At 32.7% G+C, this 23,108-nt stretch overlaps 1 pseudogene; it reads right to left on the reverse strand.

Annotated features, from left to right (window-relative positions):
- Window positions 1–19,796: 19,796 nt before the first annotated feature.
- LOC145128713 (pentatricopeptide repeat-containing protein At3g12770 pseudogene) lies at window positions 19,797–22,001 on the reverse strand (annotated as a pseudogene).
- Between the last annotated feature and the right edge of the window lie 1,107 nt (window positions 22,002–23,108).

Here is a 23,108-nt window from a genome sequence, read left to right on the forward strand (position 1 = left end):
AGTCGATGACATTTCGCTGGGGTCCTGAGCAGCAGGCAGCTTTCAAGACTCTCAGACAACGGTTGTGTGAAGCACCGATTCTGACTTTGCCAGAGGGCATCGACGATTTTGTAGTTTACTGTGACGCTTCGATCACGGGCATGGGTGTAGTGCTAATGCAGCGGGGTCGCATGATTGCGTACGCTTCGAGGCAGTTGAAGCCTCATGAGGCGAATTACCCAACGCACGATTTGGAGTTGGGGGATGTGGTTTTCGCCCTCAATATTGGGTGGCACTACCTCTATGGGGTTCGTTGTACCATTTACACGGACCACAAGAGCCTGAGGTATTTGATGGACCAGCCAAATCTGAATATGAGACAGCATCGTTGGTTAGATGTGGTGAAGAACTATGATTGTGAGATCCTCTACCACCCGGGAAAGGCCAATATGTTGGTCGATGCTCTCAGCCGTAAGGCGGTTGCAGCTCCGATACGAGATATATGCTTGAGGATGACAGTGATTACTCCGTTGTTGGAACGGATTCGGGAAGCTCAAGTTGAGGGTATGAAGGAAGAGCGCCAGAAGTGTGAGCGGATCATAGGTCAGGTGGCTTCATTCGATTATGACAGTCGTGGGTTGTTGAACCTACATCGTAGGGTTTGGTTTCCTTACTGGGGGGTGTATGCCAGGTCCTGATGGAGGAGGCTCACAAGTCGAGATTCTCCATTCATCCCGGGGCGACGAAGATGTATCGAGATCTTCGCCCTGATTATTGGTGGCCCTGCATGAAGAGGTACATATCTTGGTATGTGGAGTGGTGCTTGACTGGTAGGAAAGTCAAGGCCGAGCACCAGCGACCTCATGGAAAGATGCAGCCGTTGGAGATTCCCGTGTGGAAATGGGAAGACATCACTATGGATTTCATCACAAAGCTTCCCTGGACCGCACGTAGAGTGGATTCTATTTGGTTCATCATGGATCGGTTGACCAACAGTGCACATTTTATCCCGATCCAGGAGAGTATATCGTCTGAGAAGCTAGCCAATATCTACATCCGCGAGGTGGTGGCACATCATGGAGTGCCGGTATCGGTTGTGTCAGACCGATATGTTCGCTTTACTTCCAGATTCTGGAAGTGGTTTCATGACGAGATGGGTACTCGTCTCCACTTCTTTACAGTTTTTCACCCTCAAACGGATGGGCAGAGTGAGAGGACGATTCAGACTCTGGAGGATATGATACGCGCATGCGTATTGGATTTTGGTGGGAGTTGGGATACGTATCTTCCGTTAGCGGAATTTTCGTATAACAACAGTTACCAGGCTAGCACAGATCGACCTCCCTTCGAGATGCTCTATGGAAGAAAATGTAGGACCCCAATTTGTTGGGGCGAGGTCGGTCAGAGAGTCATGGGGAGTACCGAAGTGGTACTCAAGACTACGTAGATGATCCAACAGGTTTGGAGCAGGCTCCAGACAGCACAGAGTCGGCAGAAGAGCTATGCCGACAAGCAGCGATCGGATTTAGAGTTCCATGTGGAAGATATGGTTCTCCTGAAGGTGTCACCTTGGAAACATGTCATCTGGTTCAGGAAGTGGGGCAAGCTGGGTCCCAGGTACATCGGTTCGTTCAATGTTTTGGCTCGGGTGGGCCGGGTTGCGTATCGACTGGATCTACCAGCCGAGCTTAGTCAGATCCACAGTACTTTTCATGTCTCCCAATTACGAAAGTGCGTAGTGGACGATTCCGCAGTTGTGCCTTTGGAGGATATTCAGGTGGAGTGTGTGTAAGTGTAAAGAGTGTTTGTGTGAGTGTAAAGAGTGTTTTCTTTGGTGCTTTCTTAAAGGAGCTTGAAGTTTGGTGTTGCTTAGTTGGAGGGAGAAGCTTTGTATCCAGGAATTCCTCAGTTGTGGCAGCCATAATAAGGGATTGAGTAGAGCCAATATCGGGACAGAGACGTTTCAACTATCATCCGACATTTGAGGTGAGTTTCCTCCTGGTTTGTATGGGTCAAAGGCACCAATGTCGGCCCGTGTATGTTATGTGTGCTAATTAGTAGCTAAGACTGGGCAGGGCCCGTATCTTAGCATTACCTGAGTATGGATATGGAATGGATTGGTAGATTTGGTTATACTTGTTTTCTGTGTGATACTTGTATGTGTTTCTTAGTTAGATGAGTGTGGGCGGGGCCCGAATCTCTCTATTAGCCGAGTGTGGGCGGGGCCCGTAACTCCTAGTTAGCCGAGTGTGGGTGGGGCCCGTATCTCCTGGTTAGCCGAGTGTGGGCGAGGCCTGTATCTCCTAGACAGCTGAGTGTGGGCGAGGCCCGTATCTCACTAAGCGTAGGTGGGGCCCATATTTCATAGGGTGGGGCCCGTTATTCGAGTGTGGGCGAGGCCAGTATCTCCTTGAGTGTGGGCAGGGCCCGTACCTCCTAGTTTCATATTATGTGTATGGTATGTGTTAGTTTGGGGGAAATTCACTAAGCTTTGTGCTTACGGATTTCATTTTTGGTTTCAGGTACTTCTGGTAGCAAAGGGAAGAGATCGGGATAACTGTAGTGCACACACCATTATGTTTAGCTTGGGATGATTACTCTGATGTTTTCATTTTGAAACTATGATAATAATGTTTTGAGATATTTTGACTCATATTCTGATGAAATGTTTTGATAATTATGGTTTCATTTAGTAATTAAAAATGAAATTTTTAGACCGTGATTTATGGGTGTTTCACAATGGGCCTAGCCCCATCATACAAATGAAAAAGTCATAAAGACAGTTAAAAAAGATTAAAGATGCCCATTTAAGAACAAGAAAATAACATCGTGATTTGGATTGAATCGCGATGAAAGAATCCATCAATGAGAAGTTAATTGGATAAGTTTAATGAATTGTTTTTTGATATTATACGTTAATAAGGAAAGGATGACAAACTCGTGTTTAGTGAAAAATAAAAGAAAATCCTTTTTTATAAGTTAGAAGGAACTTGCTATGACCTACATAACATACAATGGGCCTAGCCCTCCTGATCCATGGGCATAGCCCAACATACAAATGGGCCTAGCCTGACATATGATGGGCCTAGCCCCACATACAATGGGCCTAGCCCAACGTACCATACAAAAGGTCACAAAGACAGCTAGCATAACAGAACTTAGTGGGCCAGAATTGGTGCCTTCGACCCACAAGTACGGTGAGGAGACTCACCTCAATCCGTTGATAATCAAATAACTGCTCGGGTCGTTGAACCAGATAACCTCGCGCCAACTAACAATAAATACAATCTTAATCAATAATTATCCCGATAACCTAAAATCCGAGGCCCGCTCATAAACCAACTTCCTAAAGGGTAAAATACCATTTTACCCTTTACTTACTTGTTCCATAACCAAGGCCCAGCCCAAATGCACAAAAGCCCAACATGGCAACCCAAAGCCCAATATAGCCCAACTTCCTAACTGGTCCCAAATACTATTATGGGACCAATACCAAGAAAGCCTACAGTCTAACCATGGCCCAAAGTCAAAAGTCCAATGGCCCAACAAGGCCCAAAATAACCATTCTGGGGAGTACTCCCTGCGTACTCGAGACGTACGCCTCGCGTACTCAGACGTGAAGCATGATCTACAAACGGTTGATGCATAAATCTAGCATTACGTTGAGCGTACCCCCACGTACGCCCAACATACTCATCAGAAGCCCAAAACCAACTTTAAGCTCTTAATAGGTTAATCCAAGATGTCCAAAACATAGATATGATCCATAGGCAAGGTCTTAAACAATAAAGTTGCCAACTTTACTCTCCTACAAGTCTTAATGGGTCTCAACACTCAAAAAGGAGCTTAATAAGGATCTTAGTAATTGTATGAACCAAAATCTTGCATAAAGTTTGCATTTTTATGAACAATGGACCTTATTGGAGCTTAGATCTAGCATCCACTACTTCTGGAGTAGATTAAAAGCTCATCTTTACTTCAAGGGACTCAAAAATGCCAAAGAAACACCATAAAGTAGATCCAACCTAAATTACCATCAAGGTATAAGCTTTTTACCTTAGAAAGCTTGCAAATGAGAAGATACTCCTGGATCTACAAGCTCAAGCCACTCTTCAAAGTGTTCACAAAACACCCACAAATCACTTTTCAAGCTTAAAAATACCAAATGTACTTAACGTTTGAATCTAGGGTTTAAAAGGGATGGAGGCTGAAGATATTAGGGTTTGGTGTTGAGTTAAGGAGCTTAAATAGGATCCAAGACCCTAAATTAGGGTTTGCATGAAACCGGAGTACGTCATGCGTACTCCTCAAAGGTGTTGTGATCCTTCTCCCTAGTACGCCAACGTACTCCCTATGTACGCCCCGCGTACTAGGGTTAGCCTTAAACCCTACCAACTTCCAAAGGCCATAACTTCTTCATTATAAGTCCATTTCTGACGATCCTTATATCCACGGAAAGGTAATGAGAAGCTCTATGCTTCTATCAACTCATACTCACCTTAAAACTTCCTGAACTAAAAATCCAATTTCTATAAAAGCCCGAACTATCACTTTACCAATATACCCCTTGGCTCCAAAACACAAACCGAACTCTCGGATCATCTAAATTACATTACCCACACCCAAATAGGTCTAAATCTCTCTTCCCCCAGAGGTCCTAAGCCTTATGATAACCGATCTTTGGGTCACATCCCCGAATTAGGAAACAATTCGGAACAGGGTGTTACACCTGACAAACACCAAATCCATGACTCCCCACTTTTAGTTTTCCCAACTCCAAATGCAATAAGGAGGATTTGGTTATTACCATCCATGCATATTTCTAGGAACATGGTGCCCAAGTATTTCCCTTTAAGGTGTGCTCCGTCAATGATAATAATAGGACGTAAACTTGTTTGAAACGCTCAAACCTAAAAGGCATTTACTATGACATCATTAAATTGAACACGCGTGTAACAACATTAAATATAACGAAGTCATTATATAAGAAATAATATCGCGCAGCCGATAGCCATGAAAAAGTATTCAAATTTGTTGTCATAACTCGTCTTTATATGTGTAACCGTACCTGGATTCTTCTTCTCCAAGTTGTAACAATATAAAGGTAGTCTTTGAAAACTTTCTTAGGGGTCCCTCTTAAAAAATTTAGAGCATACATTTTATCACTCCATGTTTGTCAGTATGAAATATGTACACTAAGACTGTCATTTAAGTTTGTATTCGTTTCCCCCGCAACATATTACTTGTACTGTCAGTCAATATGCACTTCAACAAGTGACCCAATACCTTTTTGTTGGCTTGCCGGTGATGGGGACATAGATGTGTGTTTGAGAAAGTGTGTTTCTCTGATAGTTTAACCACTTGAAATGTAGCAGTAGTATCATGTTTTGTTGCATGTATCCGCCAGTCACAATTATCCATAAAGAAAACAGGTTCAAACCTGTCTTTTGTGGAATTTTTCACTTTATAGTGGAAGCCTTCAATAACACTTTTTAATCCTAACTTAATCTTAAGTTTTTCTTTGCTTTTAAAGAGTTAGAATAACTTCACATAGGAACTATAATTATGGGATGTGGCACATTTACGTTTTTGTTGAGTTAGTTCAGGCAATGGTAAAGGTTGAGGCATAACCCAATGGGTGGTTCGTGTTTCTTCAGAATTGGAAAAATAAAAAGGAAACTTTTCCTGTTGTGATTTCTGGGGTTGTAAGGGCTCAGTTTTCTCCTCTTCACCTTCAATATATTCCCCATAAAATTCAGTGTAAGTCTAAAAATGTTCAATTGGCTCTCCATGTGGAATTATATTACCATCATCAACCAACATCATTATTTTTGCATTATCATTTAAAGATTCATCAACATCAACTGTAGGAGAAGCATCAACAACAGCCTTATCTTTATTCCTATAATTACCCCCATCTATAGGGTCATTATAAGAAGGAAAATGGTCGTTTTTCATAGGCAATAAATTACACATTTGGTTACTTCCAGCACCAGAATACCCATTTCCACCATAACGATTTCCCCAGCAAATCGATGAATACCACTTTCCATAACGTTACTAACAACAAATAGTTTTATTGTGTTGGGAGGCATACTACTAACAAAACTAAGAAAATAGCTAACATCACTATCGTCTAGAATTTGCATAACTATATTTGTTCAAGGACATTGAAAATATAGACGTATTTTGTTAGTGTGTAACCTGAACTTGGAAGCAACTAACGTAATTAACCCGAAGAAGTTGATATCATAGTTTATATCTACATCAAATCATGTGTAGTCTGGAGCAATATATTACATGCATCCTTCGATATGGTGTCATTTTCCTCCACTAGAAACTGACACTCAAAAAAATCTCGTATACATATCATTCTGGAACGTATAATGAAGGTATCAAAAACACTAATATATTGAATATATGAAAATATATGGAACATAAACACACAATACCCTAATTTTATCATTCTGGAACATACCTCCAGAATGTACGGCCATTCCGGAATACAGTCCAAAATACACTTTTTCAGTCTGGATTGTATGGGGTGTCAGATTCCGGACCTAATGCCTACCAACAACCCACAGCTCCGGAACAGCAATAAATGCTCCGGAATATCGTATCCTGCAATATGTTGCCCGAGTCAAGTCCGGATTGTTTTTACGTGCTCATGAAATGGTTATTCCGGAGTAAGTGGTCATTTCTAAAAAAAATAGTTATTTTTATTAATAAAATCGTTTATAAGGGTTCGTTTACTCAATTTTCCTATTCATTTCTATACTACAAAGTTTAACCAAATTTCATTACCATATGTGGTAAATGATAATAAATACAAATCTTGTAAAGATAATTAATGACATTAAAGATTAAAAAGAAATGGCATTGGTCCCATGTATCACGCCTTAAGGTTTGCCCTTGGGCATACGTTACTAATTCAGTTTCTAATGTTTTAAAATATAACATTTTTTTGTCTAGTTATTCTATTGGTTGAAGTAGGCTCGAACAATAAATTACAAAATAATGAAATCAGTAATTGTATTGATTTATATTTTGGTTGATAATGTTATGTGGAAGGTTAATTATAGAATATTAGTAACTAGGTGTGAAACCCGTGTATTACACAGATTTATTAAAAGGTCAAAAAGTAAAGGTGTGAGCAAAAAAATGATCATTCATGCAAGTTTTGATAACCATAAGGACCATGTTCATAAAAAAAATAAATAATGTCAAAAAGTAAAGCTGTGAGCAAAAAAAGGATCATTCACGCAAGTTTTGGTAACCATAAGGACCATGTTCATAAAAAAAACAAATAACAACTGAATTTGTGACATTTGGCAAATCGCATGAACCATTTATGTAATTTCATTTTAATTAATCTATATATTAATAAATTACTTAATATGAATTCACAAATGGGAGTTATTATCTGCATTAATATACATATATATTAACTAATATATTAATAGAAAGAGGAATTCACAAATAGAAAGTTATTATGTATATTAATTGATATATTAATAAAATCTACTCTAATAAATGAAGATCCATTTTGCTACATGTCAATCTCTTATAAGTTTTGACACTTGTCATTTTGTGGTATTTTTGAAATTATTAATATCTACATGTCAATTTCTAGGTTTTTTTAATTTTTAAAATTAAAAAGCTACATAATACATATAGCTATATAAGTAAAGTATTAAATGTAATAAATATGATCTTAAATTGCAATAAATATGTTTTTTTCCTTTCTTATTTTAAAATTTAATTTTAAAAAAATACTTAATTTTTACATTTTGATATTTAATTATTTTTTTAATTAACCCATGTAATACATGAGTCTCACACCTAGTTAATTAATATGAGATAACATTTAATTAGTGGAATTTGAATAAAAAAGATAAAAACTATAAAAATGACAAGTTGATATTAAATAATTAAAAAAATCTAGAAAATGACAAGTGTCAAAATAAAGAAGATGACATGTGTCAAAATCATTCTTATTTATGATGGTAGATATATTGTGTCAAGATTTGAATCATGGATCTCCTATTTTGATTTTTACTCTTCAACCGTTGGACTCTAATCGTTAGGCTATTTGGATTGGTTTTGATTCTTAATAAGTTTGGTCCTAAACTATACTACGAATCACACATAGATTTGAGGTTATCTAACTTTAAAAATATGTAAATATAAACAAGTTGTTATAAATTTGAAATGTATTAATTTTCTTAAAAAACAATGGACCAACAGACCAAACTAGACCAATATTCAAACCAGATAAAACAGGTAAATATCTGTTTTTTTCCAGTTTATAATAGTAATATTTTCTTACTTTCTTGTTAGTCAAAAGTTCACAGCTTTAGAAGTCCCTTGTTTATTTAGTTACCCATTAGTAATTATTATAAGTTTAATTTAGTTACATAAGTTTATAGAGTATCTTTGACATCTCACTAGTAATAAAATTATTATTAAAATTATTATTAAATCACATAGCAAGTTGAATATTATATTTATATCAGAATCATATACATTAGAAGTTGCCTATTATATTAAAAATCTAAAATAATTATAAAATCACCGTCCACTTCTTTTTCTTACGTGTCCATTTCTCATCTTTTCAATTTCTCAAAATATGTTTTAAAAGTCAAAGATCAAAAGTCAAACTCTAGATCTCGTATAATTATTTTTATTTATAACGGAAAGAAGAAAAACAATATTCAACTCTACGCCTACGTAGTAAAAGCATGTTGGGTCGTTTGGCTGGTTGGCTGCAATTTGGGGGTATGGTACAAATTACACATTTATGTTTCAAATTTAGTCAACTTAAAAAAGTTTATATTTATTTTTTATTTTATTTCATTTATCTGTTAAAATTATAACTTTTTTCTTAATATAATTGCAACCGAATCATATATGATGTGATCAAATATCACATGATTGCCATATGATTTTGAGAGTCGCTAGTCAAAACTGAAACTATCTTGATTCGAACGACTTGATCAAAGCATTAATCATCAATAATCAATCGAGGCAAAGAAACTCAACCAACATGACCCATTGTTTATTCCAAGAGCTGAATTTGCTTGTATATTCATTTTTTTTTTTTAAATTCATTTTTTTTTATTTTGTATCTCTTAAGCTTTTTACGTTGCTAAAAGCATTATGGTATATATCAAATTGATGTTATAACTAATTATCTTGAAACTCAAGCTTCTACCGAATTAAACCAATACAACTTTATTTTACTTAAAAATGTTATTTTTGGAACAGGCGGAATTTTATTTAAGCCTAAGAAGGTGCTAGGCAATTAAGAGTATTACTGTATGACATAAGTTTTATGGCATTTAATGGATTTTGAAGCCACTCAATTCAATTGATTTTAAGCTTCTTATTCTGATTATAAAACTAATAATAAAACTGAGTAACCATAAAATCTAAGATAGTCTCCTTTTTGGTTTCTTCGTTCCAAAGATTACTAAGGTATAATGATGAGGAAGGATGACACCTATGTAAACTGATAACAAAATACTTAAAGAGACTATTGTTAGAGTTTATTATTGAAAAGGAAAAAAAGTGAATTACAATGAAAATGAATGACAACTATACATAAGAAAGTTAATTACAGTTAACATAACTAAATGGCTAAATAAAGACCTAATACAAAATAGAGATAAGTCACCACAATAGAATTTAGCACGCTCAAAATAGTGTTGGTGTTATGCAATTTGCCCCAATATTAGAGGTGTGGACTGTTACTTTGTCATTTTCAGTACTTCCACTTTTATTTTTTCATTCTTCTTAAACACTAGTCTCATATATCGACAAGATAAATGATCAATAATTCGACACAAGTTAGATATTCTTTCCAAGTGAAAACTGACATTCCTAAGTATTATTTCAACAAAACTCATCTAATTTAGCTTCAATAAGAATGATTTCATCCAATAAGTTTGTAAAAAAAAAAAAAAAAAAAAAAAAAAAAAAAAAAAACTATGTAAACTCACTATTTAAATTGTCTTAACAATCTCGTAAACAAAAGGGATAGATAAGTGATTATATGAAAGAAAAAACTCACTGTCTTATTGTATTTAAGTCAATAATAATTCATATATGTATGTGTACACAAAACGCATGTGAGACTAATGGACTCAATTACGATTTGTATAGATGTTCATAAAGTCATGTTTTCAACTTATGTTAAATGACAATTATTAGTCAACTAGTTTCTAACCCGTGGAAACCACGGGTTATAAAATTAATTAAACTTTCATAATAAAAATTTATAATTATTAATCATTTATTTTAAATAAATTATTAATTAGAGATGTATCAAATTTTTAAAGTTATTATAACTTCAAATTTAACATATAATTAGAAAATGTAATATTTGAATTTTGAAATGAGTTATCTAATATATATCTACATAACACATGAGATAATATTAATGAGGAGTTGTATTAGAGTGACATTTGGCAAAAGGAGATTAAAACTATTCATTTATTAGAATTAGAATAAGGATTAGATCTAAGGATTGAAATTATTTTGAATCTTCAATAATCATCAATGTATATATATTTTTTTTTAAACGGCGGAAAATATATTAGCCCCTGCCTAAAAGAAAATTTACAATTCCCGAATTTACCCCTATAATTCATCCAATTAAACACCAAAGTGATAGTATTATCCGCCAAAACCATTGAGAAGATCTTCGTGTTATTTGAAATCTCATCATTTAGTTCCAGGCGCACAAAAGGAAACCATAAATGATAGCAACGAGAATTTTACGTTTTTTAGGACACCGACCCCATTGGGTAGCAAAACTCACCAATTTAGTCTTAGAATTATGAGAGAATAAGTTGTTGAGACTTGAGTGTGACTCGGTTTACTTTTCATGATATATAAAAGTCATGAAACAGCAAACATTTTACTAGAATTGTAGCATCAAAATCAATCCGGTCAAATTTGGTGAAACTCTTTATTCTCAATTTAATATTTGGTTCTCATTTATTCGGTTTAAATAATTTGTAATTGTACTTTGTTTATGTAAATGTTTTTTAATAATCGTATTTTTTTCATTTTGATTTTGATTTATAAAATTTTTAATTTTATTCAAAAACCTTTTTTTATTTGATCGGTAATTAAATTACATGATAAACTCTAGCGGAACTCTATTGGGGTTAGAGGGGGCCATGGCCCCTCCGGTTATTAACACTAAATATAGTACCCGGATTAATCTGTCGAAAAATTGAAATACATAGAGTTCGTAAGAAATTATATATATATATATATATATATATATATATATATATATATATCCTCTAATCTAATAAATAAGTACCAAATTGCCACGAATTTCTCAGCCTCCCCCAAATTATTTTTCCCGCTCAAAATGTCTAAGTGGTATTCCGAAATTGCCCTTTTGGTCATTTCAACTCACAATGCATAAAATCAGGAACGTGATCTTCCAAAAAAATTCAAACTCAATTAAATTAAAATGGAAACTTGATTCGTCTACCCGTATTCTCTGCAATTGCCTGATTTCTCTCGATATTTCTCAATTCCAAATCATTCTCTTCTTGATATTATCGCACACTCCTCCTCCTACTATCTCTCAAAATCCTTTCTCGCTCCATTTATCTCTCAAAACACTAATTGAAGACGAGAAGCACCGATGATTCTTCAAGACGCTGTGATTCTCACATGTAAAGTTTGTTATGCACTCTTCTTCTTCTTCATCATCATTTAGTGAGATTAGGTGGAAATCATTATCGACCCTCCCGTTGATTCAACAATCGGTCACATCCTCTCTACGGTAATCAGTCTTAATTCTTAGTTTTCATATTCCTAACGACCATCAATATTGTTAACATAATATATATTCAACTCTACTTGATATTGATGTTGAAGGTCAACGAGTGGCATAACCCTAAGCTTCAATTTTTTTCTCTTATTGATTCTTTTATTTCATTCCTTATATTCGTGTGTTGTCTTTTTTATTATTATTATTATTGCTTTGATTTTATTTAATTGACTTATGTATGTATGTGTCTTTAACTTGATTCTAATTGACTGATAATTTGATTAGGATATATAAATTGAATGATAAATCGATCGGGAACATTCTTCCACATTTATATTTAGAATTGGCTTATTGAATGATATAGAAGTAATATGATGGAACAAAAAATGTGGTAATATGATTACCTGATATAGAATCCAATGCTAATAAATCATAATCTGATACAACCCCAACCTCTTCACACAATACAACTATAAGATGGAATAAAAAAACTATGGAAAAGAGAATAGTTCAAATGGGAATGCAATAATGTTGGATGAAATTAAAATTGATATTGATACTGTTGCTGATAATAGCTTATTCAAATCAAGGAAACATTTGGTTGATTTTGTGGTTGAGAAACAACAAAAAATAGAAAAAATAACGAACTTGTGAGTTCTGAAATTGACCTGCAACTTTTTTTCAAAGATCCCTATTTACCATGCAGTTTTGAGCGATCGTTTTTATTGTGTAAGTGTTATTTCAGCTTCATAGTGAGTAAGGGTTCAACAATTTATCTTGCAAAAATTTAAAGAATTTTTTTTACATAAAATTTGAGTTATAGATCCAATGAATGTTTTATTTCTAATTTTGTTGGAAATTTTAATTTGTCGTTGGGTTCAGGTGTTAGTGGTGGCCGGTTGTGGGTTATAGAGTGGTATGATTGAGGGTGTTTGTGACAATTTCTTCAAATGCATTGATTTTAAGGTCATCTTGATTGTATCTTTGGAGCAGCTATTGGAGGTATGTGTTTGTAAATTCACATTATTTACTATTTAATGTAGCTTTTATGTTGTTTATGAATTAAAATTACAATTTAAAAAAAAAAGAATGAGCTCATCTGTTTCAGTTTTGTATGGAGTTTTCTTTTCAGCTCCTCATCTTATAAAACAGTCAATATATGGTCCTTCAAGGTATGCATCTTGATACATCAAAAGCATTTTTAAACTAGATAATGTCAATCAAGGTTTTGGGAGCCACTTAAAGCAGGCGACCTTCATACAAAAACATGTGAAGCTCAAAAATTGAACATCAAACTGACTTTTCAAGTAAAGAAAGCCAAATTGAAAGAAATGCATCAAACTATCAACATTTTGGAATAACTATGTGGATGTGTTGATTTATGCATTCCCAAATCAAAATAACAAATAAATTTGTAGCTATGTGTGGGTTTATAAATAAACTGTACGTTTTATCAAGGTTTTGGAATAACTATGTGGTTGTGGCGGGTAATAAATGTTGAAACGTGTCTTAATACTTCAATTGTAAATCATGCATGCACACATTATTCATCTACACGTACCATCCTTATTTTGTTAGTTGTGTATAAAAATAAAGATTTATAAATAAGAAGTGATATTTGGCAACCAAAAGCAAGAAGAATAATATAATTTTTTTGATCTGATTCTTCTTTGTAGTGTGTAGAGACCGAACAAACACAAACTGATGCACCAAGAGATGAATATGACGACATGCTTCATGCCCTAAGTCCCTGGCATTAGAAAGGATTCAGATTTAGAAAGCCATGGGTTTTGCATTAGATAACACAGATACTGCTGGAGAGGTAAATATTCCAGTTTCTGTTTCGCATCTGATAGGGGTAAAGCGGTCAGTTATATAAAACCAATGTTTTAATGTATTAGTGTTCCTTTATTTCTTAATCAGCTTTATTAGTTAATGATGTATTTCCAAACAAACATCAATAAATTAGATTTCCCTCTAAATGCTTATTTTTTTTTTCTAACACCTAAAACATAAATTTATTTTGATGGGACAACATGAACACCTGGTGACCTTTTACCTTATAGAAATATAATAATATTATAGAATAAAAATAAAAATAGTAAATATTTATTAAAAAGGGCAATATATTCATTATACTTGAATAGGAACCCAAATTTCTGTAAATCACTTAAACAATGACCAAAATGGAAACTTTTGGAGCTTTTTTATGTTGTTTGACTTCTTCTTGAAAAATAGACCAAGAACCAAAGTTAAAAGTGGTAAAAACAAAAAATAAATTTACAACTTGCTTAAAGCTACTTATGTCATTAACCCCATATAGTTTTTTTACTCGTGGTATAATTTTTTGCTCGGTATGCTAAATAAGGTTTTTTTTTATTTCCTGGTGCAGCTTTTTTGCCTCATTTTGAGGATGTTTTATCCCCAGGTGCATTTTGTTCATTAGCTCAATATGGTTTATCCCACTCCCCCGGTTACATTTTGCATTTTTGGACCATTTTCCATATGTTTTATATAAGATTGTTACTTTCAAATGCAAGATATAGCAATGTACATTCATTTATTGTTTTTAATGTTGCATCCTACTTTTATTTCTTCCTATTGTAGCATTGTACTTTGAAACGATCTACCTCATTATTTCAAATTGCAATTCCTTAAATAAAAGTTGAAAGTAGAATGATGTAATTAATATTAAATAATGTGTATGAACGTATTTATATCTATTTTTAAGTATTATATAGATGTTTTTGCCCAAAATACCCCAGCAAGTGTTGTTGTTTCTGTTTGTGGATTTGTGTAATATATCATCATACTTCATATTTAATGTTATCATCAAACTCACATTGGTTTTTTTTATGGAATTATCTAATAAAAACAAAAACTGTGTTGGTATTATTGGTTGAAAACGCAAGTATGATGCTATTATGGTATAAAAACGAAATTATTATGCTATTATGTGATAAAAATAAAAGTATGATGCTATTATGGGATGAAAATGAAAGTGCGATGATATTATGTGATACAAATGAAAGCATGTTGTTATCATCGGCTAAAAATGCAAATATGATGTCGTGTCCATTCATAAATATAAGTAAGTTTTTATTTTGTTGAAAATTAGAAATATGTTCCTAGATATATGTTAAAACTATTAATTTTAATATGTTAACAGTGTAGTGGTAGAATGGTAAAATTTTTAAAAGGGTAGAATGGTTTTTTTAGTTGTTCTACTATGGGATAAAAATGAAAGTACAATGCTATTATCTGATACAAATGCAAAAATGTTGCTATTAAGTGATAAAAATGCAAATATGATGTCGTGTCCTGAATAAATTAGAATCCTTTTCTACCACTTGTGTTGTAATAAAATTCAAAATTGCTAACAAAGTATTACATTAAAAATTGCTTAATGTTTACAACTTGATATTAATTTTTTTTAAACTCGTGTAGTATACGGGTCTCACACCTAGTATGTGTGTGTGTATATATATATATATATATATATATATATATATATATATATAAATAAATTTTTTATTTTTTCTTAAAAGTATATCAATATGGATGTCTATTTGTAGAGAATAAAAAATCATGAATTTTGGTATATTTAAAATCATTTTTCGATAAAAATAGCTTCTTAAAAATTAAAAAAACGAAAAAAAACTATGATTTTGTATATATTAAGGTAATGATTAGCATAATTTAAGGAAACATGTTTTGTTGGCTGAGAATGATTCCCCCATTTTCAACCTTTTTTATTTTCTCAAATGAACTTATATATATATATATATATATATATATATATATATATATATATATATATATATATATATATATATATATATATATATATATATATATATATATATATGAGAGTTCAATTGAGAAAAAAAAAGATTGAGAATGGGGGAATCATTCTCAGCCACACATTTATTTTGCCGCAAAACACTTAGGCGTACCGTCAGAAATAGATAACGGATAAACATGTGTTTTCTAACCAAACATGTTTCCTTAAACTATGCTAATCATTACATTAATATACACAAAAACATTATTTTTTCGTTTTTTTATTTTTAGAAAGCCATTATTATCGAAAAATTATTTTAAATATATCAAAATTCATAATTTTTTATTCTCTATAAATAGACATCCATATTGATATACTTTTAAGATAAAATAAAAAATTTATTTTTTTTAGAGTTTCAGCTCTCGTTATTCATAAGTGAATAAAAAAATCTATCAGATTTTTATTACAGTATATTCGTTATTCACTTATGAATAAAACGTATGCGTAATTTTTTTTATAGTTTAAGTATCGTTCATATATGAATATGACACGTAATAAAGTTTTCTTACTTAAAATATATTTTTTACATCATCTTTCATCATATATTATATTTATATATGAATAAAACGTGTATTAGTTGTCGTCATATTTTATATTCATATATGAATAAAACATTTATCAGATTTTTGTTACAGTTAATTTGTTATTCATATATGAATAAGTAGTATAGATGATACTTAAACTGTAAAAAAAATTAATTATATATTTTTATTCATAAGTGAATAACGAATGTACTTTAGCAAAAATCTGATGCATTTTTATTCACTTATGAATAACGATAGCTGAAAATATAAAAAAAAAATTATTTTATCTTAAAAGTATATCAATATGGATGTCTATTTGTAGAGAATAAAAAATCATGAATTTTGGTATATTTAAAATCATTTTTCGATATAAATAGCTTCTTAAAAATTAAAAAAAAAAAAAAAAAACTATGTTTTGTATATATTAAGGTAATGATTAGCATAGTTTAAGGAAACATGTTTTGTTGGAAACACATGTGTATTCTTTATCCATTTCCGCTGGTACAACAAAGGCTTTTGCGGCAAAAATAAATGAGTGGCTGAGAACGATTCCCTCATTCTCAACCTTTTTTATTTTCTCAATTGAACTTTTATATATATATATATATATATATATATATATATATATATATATATATATATATATATATATATATATATATATATATATAACCAAAAAACCAATCTAGATATCTATTTCGAAACATAATAACTTAATCTTTAAAAAAAATTACAAAATCCCTAAAAAGATATCGACATATCACCGCGCGGCAGCTCACCACCGGACCACCCCAGTAAACCAGTTCTTCTTGAAGTCTCATCAATCCTCAACGGTCCTCTTCGTCATCTCTATTTTCTTCTTTTGCTTCTGTTTGACGCAGAGAAAATAAGGAAGAAAAAAGGTTTTGTTAGCTTTTTCTTTGACTGGTGCGATGGACATGAAATAATCCATCTTTTAATTTGTTTCTAAAACCAATGCTATATAGATGCAATCGTGAAAGAGAGTAATCTTTCTCTTCTGTAAAGTACTGTTGAGATTAAATGTCAAAAAATTACCTCCATTTTGCTTGTGACTTTACTGGAAAGAGAAGCTAAGATTACTAGCCTTATTTTATTTGTTTTTAATTAATTTTATTTTGCTTATATATCGTTGTTAATTATCTGTTATTTGCCAAATACATTTTAACTTTTAATTATTTAAGATGAATCTAAGGTTGCAATTCTAAAAGGCTACAAAACAATTAAAAAAAAAACATTCACTTGTATACTATTATTAGAATTAAAAATAGTATTTGTTAACACATAACTTGTTGTATTATAAAGAAATCTATTTGTTATTTGTCAAACACATTTTAACTTTTAATTATTTAAGATGAATCTAAGGTTGCAATTCTAAAAGGCTACAAAACAATTAAACAAAAAAAACATTCACTTGTATACTATTATTAGAATTAAAAATATATTTGTTAACCCATAATTTGTTGTATTATAAAGAAATCTATTTGTTATTTGTTATTTTATTTTTTATGTTAATTGTTAGTTAATTTTATTATGTTATACATATTAACATGAAAACAATCTATTGTTGAGGAAATTACTTAATTGACATATAAGTCTTCCTAAGCCATTGTAAATTGTTTTGGATGAAAAACATCCCTAAATCATTGTCTTCGAGTTAATGATAATTGATCCAATAAGAAATTTTATTTATGTTTGTTTGAAGTTTTCATCGGGCACCCTTTAGTTTCGTACTCATGTTCCGCCCCTGAACTCAGAGTAATACTTGTAAATTGTAATTGTCCTTTTTAAATATATTCATAAAATTCACCTATTATAAATTATGAAATAGATATAAAAACAACCATTTTTGTTGTTTTTTGTTTTATTCACCGTCTTCAACCTGCATACTAATAAGACTAAGTGTAAGACCCGTCACTGGTTTATTAATAATAAAAGTTTAATATAAAATTATAAGCATTATGCAATTTTTAAAGCAATAATTTTACATAAATACAAATGATATAATAAATAAAGTAATTAATTTAATATATATTCTAGGAGATTTGAAACAAGAAGAAAAGAAACAAGAACATTTATTTCGATATTTAATATAATACCTTACATATATAAACTTTACTAAAATTTGGATTTTAAATTTAAAAAAATAAAAAAATTCAAAAAATAACAAATCAAAAAAAAATCAAAAAATATCAGAAAATAATATGTGTCAAATTAACATCACATTTTGGCAAAAATGATTTTCTTTAAAGTTTAAACTTTGATGTTTTGTTATTAGGCTTGGGCTGTTGGGCGTATTGTTATTGGGCTCAAACTATATGTTTATAGGCTAGAATAGTTTGGACCTCTTCAAAGGCCTTTTTATAGAACATGAACGGTACTGATACTATTTTGTGATACTTTTTAAACTAATACAAAATTAGAATTTACAATAATTATTTAACTACAATCAAATATATATTTGTAATATATTTTATTATAAATAAAAATAAAAGTAAAAAATATGACAACAATTACAAAAAGGGAAAATACTATATTTGTGACGTTGTTTAGGTCGTCGTTGATATTGTCTTCGCTTATTTCATTTAGATTTATTGTTCATCATTGTTTAGGCCGTTGTTGTATTGGTCTTTTCTCATTAATTAATATCTGTCATGTTTCTTCTTCTTTTTCTTCTTGTTGTTGTGTATTTCTTCTTAACTTTTTTCAATTTCACTTTCAAGTGTAAATATATATTTGTTTCCGCTTCACAACATCTAAATAACCGTTCAAACAAACGCATACTTCCATTGATTGGAGTTTTTTTCTCTATGACAATATTATTGCACCACTAACATAAAAAAGTAGATTTTATAATTTTTATAGAAACTTGCACGTAGGTTATGACAACTAGAATGGGGAAATTGTGAGAAATTAAATTGCCTCCTATTTTTTATGTCTACAAATATTCCTACCCACTAACATTATAACACGTGTCATCATCCAACATTCAATTTAATTTGATTTGGTATATTTCTAATATACTCTTAATGAGATAGTTAAAAAAATATGGAATGATGACACTTGTAATAATGTTAGTGGGTAGTAATATTTGTAGGTATAAAATGTAGGAATCAATTTAATTTCTTAGAAATTATGGTTTATTTTCTTTTACCCAAATCAAAATATCCGGATCCAAACCTGTTTTGAATTGAGGTTTTCAAGTTGGTTTTGCAAATCCAATTATAAAGCACTTCCTAACGCTATATCCTTGAATCGGGAATGCCCGGTCGAACCAATCCTTAAAATCCAGTATTCATCCAAATCGGTTCCGGATCGGTTGTGGGTCCAAATAGGATAACAAGAGATTTAACACCCACATATAGGTCAAACGTCAATACATATTTATAGACTTTTATACATTTGTGTATTTTAGCATCATATCTCCATATCTATCTATTAAAACATCATTACTCGATTCATTTATAACATTGTGTTTTCAATATTTTTCGAATTATAGCAGCTAAAAACTTAAAACTACTTCGTATTAATCGCAATATAATTTGGCATGGTTTTCCAAAGTGTTTTTCTTTTGGAAAACAAGACTTTAGAAGTTCTACCCGGTGATTAGGAATAAACAAAAGTAAGATGCTAATGTAAATAAATCAATGATAATTCATTGATATTTCTTTCATTTAACCCTAAACAAGTAGTGCGTTTGACATGTGTATTTGACAAAAACCGACATAGAGTGATGTCAATGGGACAAAAACTGTGTACACAGAGTGATTGTAAATCTTTGTCCCAACCAAAAAAGTTGGAATAGGATTCGCTTTAAATCTCTCATATGTAAAAAATACATAAATACTCTCATCATCAACAACCAGAACCAACATTCTTTACCAATAGTCACCACACGAACAAACACCTTCCCTAACATGATGAAACCGCTTTGCATCACGGACAATTATCTCCCTCCCTTCAACACGCGATACAACCTTAATAAACGTGTGACAATCACCACAAACCCTAAGATTTTTCGTGACACGAATCGGATTTCCCTCGGGTACACTCATAAGCCCGTATGCAATCGCAAGTTTCTCACTATGTGCAAACAAATTTCCCAATTTAACCTCCTCACTAACATCATGCAACACAAAATCCGTATCCGGAACATACCCATTAACTTCTAATTTCCCAATCAACCCCTCAAGTTTCTCATATATAGCGTTTGATTCACAATGAGTACGATCACCACTACTAAATTTATAAAACGTGTTATGTGCCTCGACCCATGTCAAACCGGGTGTCTTTTTTACGTTTTTTCCATTCATTTGAACACGGATTTTTGCCACGTCATCCCATTTGAATGCTTTTGCGTATATGTTTGAAAGCATGATGTAATGGCTTGGATTGTGGGGATTGATTTCAAGAAGTGATTCGGCTGCTTTTTGTGCCATTTCAACTTGATTATAAACACGACAAGCTGCAAGAAATGCAGACCATAAACCTTCATCTTTTTCAACTTTCATGTTCTTGATCATGGTGAATGCTTCATTAAGTCTTCCTGCACGGCCTAAAAGGTCAACCATGCATGTGTAGTGCTTCACGTCTGGTTTTATGAAGTATTCTTCTTGCATCTGTGAGAAGATTTGAAGACCATCTTTGACTAAACCGGAGTGACTACAAGCATATAGAAGTGAAAGAAAGGTGATTTTGTTTGGTGTGATTTTGTTTTTGCACATGATGGGGAACAATTCGAGTGCTTTTTGACCTTGCCCGTGATACCCATAAGCTGAAATCATTGTGCTCCATGTTATAACGTTTCTTTGTGGCATTTCATCGAACACCTGGCGTGCAGTATCTATGCTTCCACATTTTGCATACATGTCTATCATTGCGGTTCCTAGAATCACGTCAGGTGACCGGTATTGTGTTCGTATAAGGTCATGGATGAGTTTAGCTTTATGCATGGCGCCTAATTTTGCACAAGCATTGACGATTGTCACCATGGAGACCTTATCTGGCACTAAGCCGGATTCTCGCATCTGATCAAATAAAACCAAAGACTCGTTGGCGTTTCCGCTAGCAGCACACGCACCGATCATGACAGTCCATGTTGTAAGGTCTCTCTGTGGCATTATATCGAACAACTTCTGAGCGTCGTCTATGATCCCACATTTTGCGTACATGTCAACAAGTGCTACACAAACGAAAGTGTTCTTATGCAATCCGAACTTATGCGCGATGTGATGAACCAATCTACCCATTTTGAGATCTTTTCTATCCCGACAAACTCTTATTACAGAAGGCAGGGTGTAAACATCAAGATGTTCCCCAGACTTGATATACTCCCTAAACGTCTCAAAGCAATTGGTATAATTACCAGCCTTAGCGAATCCTCCGATCATAACACTCCAAGAAGCCGGGTTTCTTTCAGGCATTTTATCAAACAGACTATAGGCATCGTCCAGAGCATTGTAGCGTACGTACATATACAAAAGTTTGTTAATTAAAAGAAGGTCACTGAGTAGGCCATTAACAGACAATTGGGCGTGAATGGATTTAATCTGTTGTAAATGTTTACAGTTCATTAGGGCGGATACGTAGAATTTCGGGTCCATAGATGGTGTTTCTTGAATTTGGGTACTGAGAATTGAGGTGTTATGCTCATGAATTTGATGGTTTGTTTGGCCACCATCATCTAGAAATTGTAAGGCAGAAGCAACAGAGCAAAACTTTGGACCTTCAATAGATGGATTAACAGTAAACAATCTCTGAAGTTTGAGTTTGAACATGGAGTTTTTCGGAAAAGAGTTTTTGTTTGAAAGTTTGAGTTTGAAGATGGAGGCTCGCTAAATTAACAATACTACAATAACATTGGTTACAGAGATTTTCAGTATTTTTAGTTTTTTTTATTAAAATTATTTACTAAATTGATCATTTTTAGGGTCTAATAATAAGTCAATAACCGCTATCACCACTTTTTTTTTTTTTTTTTTTTTGACGAATACTCAAGCTCGAGAATTTTAAAATGTTAGCCATCTCTTAATATTCTTGGATCTGTTAGAGGGTGTTTGTTTTTTCTCCGCAGATCTGCGTGATCTCTTCTGTCTGCGCGGCGCAGACCACGCGCAGACATAAAGGTTTGCAGTGCATTTGGTTTTCTGAAGTCCGCAGACATAAAAAGGTCTGTGTGAGGTCTTCACCACACAGACATGGGCCAACCACTTCTAAAGTCTGCCAAGTGTTTTAACCTTATAAAAAAAAAAACGCGTTCATTTTTTTTCCGCCTCCATCTTCGATCTAGCACCGCTCGTCTACCATCGATCACCTCCGATCAGCACCAGCCAAGGCCGCCCTCCACTCCGATCGCCGCCCTCTTCTTCGATCGTCGCCTCCTCTCCGATCGCAGGCGTCCCGACGACCACCAAACGAACAGGTTTGTAATCGTTTTTTTTTCACTTCAAACATGAAATTGAGGATTAATCTTGCTGGAAAAACTCTCTAATGCACTAAAAACAAAAGAAAGGCTTGCACCTCTTGTTTCTGATTTAAAAAAAATAATAAAAAATAAGGCTTGTGAAATCAAATTTTGTTGGATAAATATATTATGAAATCAGATTTTTTTTTTCTTGTTATATGGTTGTTGAAATTGTTTTGATTGTTGTTATGCTGCTTAGTATGATATTTGGTCTCAATTTTGATAAATTATGTATGGTTGAATTGATCTAAATGGAGCAGAAATTAGTTGATAATCACAGCACGTCAACTGTTTGATTAAAGTCTTCAAAGATGCTAGACTTTTTATTTCTAGTTATTTCAAAGTTATTTATTTCTAGTCATTTCAAGCACCTGTTGCAAGTTGCATTGGTTATACGATCAAGAACATCTAACTTGGTGTTATCTTTTTTCTAGGACTCAGTGATCTCTCCCAAGGAATGCTAAGACTCTTAAATGCTACCAA

This window comes from Lactuca virosa, chromosome 8, assembly GCF_052849685.1.
Source record: "Lactuca virosa cultivar CGN04683 chromosome 8, Lactuca_virosa_CGN04683_v6, whole genome shotgun sequence".
In the NCBI taxonomy this organism is placed as follows: Eukaryota; Viridiplantae; Streptophyta; class Magnoliopsida; order Asterales; family Asteraceae; genus Lactuca; species Lactuca virosa.